Source organism: Echinops telfairi, unplaced genomic scaffold (genome assembly GCF_000313985.2).
Source record: "Echinops telfairi isolate 266 unplaced genomic scaffold, ASM31398v2 ScPeMD7_7468;HRSCAF=8506_0, whole genome shotgun sequence".
NCBI lineage: Eukaryota > Metazoa > Chordata > Mammalia > Afrosoricida > Tenrecidae > Echinops > Echinops telfairi.
In genome coordinates this window covers 53133911-53135835 of record NW_022111369.1, presented here as the reverse complement: position 1 = coordinate 53135835, position 1925 = coordinate 53133911, and the positions used below count along the sequence as shown (strand labels likewise).

Genomic DNA, 1925 nt, shown 5'->3' with positions numbered 1-1925 from the left:
AACCTTCCTAATGCCTCAACCCTTTAAGACAGTTCCTCATGACCCCCCCAACCATAAAATTATTTTTGTTGCTACTTTATAACTAATTTTGCTACTGTTATGAATTGGGTGACGCCTGTGAAAGGGTCGTTTGACCCCCAAAGGAGTCTCAACCCACAGGTTGAGAACTGCTGTCCTAGTACTTCTTATTTGAATGACAAAATGAAAAGTTTTGAAAATAAGGACGTTTTGACCTTGAATTATTAATGGTGTTTGCAAGTCATAATTATTAAAATTGTGGCTTTTCTTCCCAAAAAGTTTTCTTTCCAAATCTCTGATGATGATGATGATGATGTAGTTTTAGAAATTCGTATGCACTGTGTGGCAATGTAGGGCTTTGCATGTTTAATTTTTGGGAGAATGGCCACCGGCTAGCCTGAGTTGCCAATATGGAATTTTAAAACGTTTTGCTAACAAAGTGGTTTGAGTTAGGTATAAGTTAATTCAGCCCTATCCTGTATTGGGGAGTCCTGTTTAAAAGTTGGGCTGCTAACCCAAAGGTCAGTGGTTCACAGTCTCTGGCCACTCATCCAGAGAAAGGTGAAGCACTCTAAAGATTTAGTTTGTGAAACCCAGTGTGGGCAGTCTCCTCTGCTCTAGGGGTTCCCTGTGAATTAGAATAGACTCCACAGCAGTGAGCATTCACTGCATGGTCTGACATTGCCCTGCTGCCCAGCCCCTGGCAGTCAGAAGGCCCAGGATGGTTTTACTATACAAAAAACACTACACTCTGTTCACACTGAGTCTTGAGTGCCCAGTGCTCTTTCATTTCAACTTCAAAAGGTAGCTGTAGACCATACGGAAGTTTTCTAAGTATTCTGAATCCCTTGAGGCCTGCTAGTCATTGCGCAACTTAGTTCTTTTTCTGTTTTGCTTCTAATTTTTCCCCTCTCTTATACTTATTTATTTACTTTTTCATTTTTTTGTTTTTAAGTCATTTTATTGGGGGCTCTTTTTTTATCGTTTTTTAGGGGCTCATACAACTGTTATCACAATCCATACATACATCCATTGTGTAAAGCACATTTGTACATCATTGCCCTCATCAATCACAAAACATTTGCTCCCTGGCATCAGCTCCTCATTTTCCCCCCTCCATCCCCGTTCCCCCCTCCCTCATGAGCCCTTGATAATTTATAAATTATTGTTTTGTCATATCTTACTTACACTGTCCGACATCTCCCTTCACCCAGTTTTCTGTTGTCCCCTTTCCACCCCACCCTTCCTCCACCCTCCCGGTATCACCACCCTCACCACTGGTCCTGAAGGGATCATCCGCTCTGGATTCCCTGTGTTTCTAGCTCCTATCTGTACCAGTGTACATCCTCTGGTCTAGCCCTAGCCATGTTTGTAAGGTAGAATTGGGATCATGGTAGTGGGGAGGGGAGGATGCATTTAGGAACTAGAAGAAAGTTGTATGTTTCATCATTGCTACACTGCACCCTCACTGGCTGGTCTCCTCTCCGTGACCCTTCCATAAGGGCATGTCCAATTGCCTACAGATGGGCTTTGGGTCTCCATTTCGCAATCCCCCTCATTCACAGTAATATGATTTTTTTGTTCTGATGATGCCGGATACCTGATTCCTTCGACACCTCCTGGTCACAGAGGCTGGTGTGCTTCTTCCATGTGGGCTTTGTTGCTTCTGAGCTAGATGACTGCCTGTTTACCTTTAAGCCTTTAAGACCCCAGACGCTATAGCTTTTGATAGTTGGGCACCATCAGCTTTCTGATCTGTAGTCAGACACGTTATCCATTGCGCCACTGGCCCACATTACCATCAGCTTTCTTCACCACATTTGCTTATTCACCTTCTTTGTCTTCAGTGGTTGTGTCGGGAAGGTGAGCATCATAGAATGCCAATTTAATAGAAGAAAGTATTCTTG

The 1925-nt window shown here is 43.2% G+C and overlaps 1 protein-coding gene across 2 annotated transcripts in view; it reads left to right on the top strand.

Moving 5' to 3' along the window:
* The window catches only part of SMIM14 (small integral membrane protein 14), an 88626-nt gene that overhangs the window by 1646 nt on the left and 85055 nt on the right, over positions 1-1925 (top strand). The gene's annotated exons all lie outside the window — the stretch shown is intronic.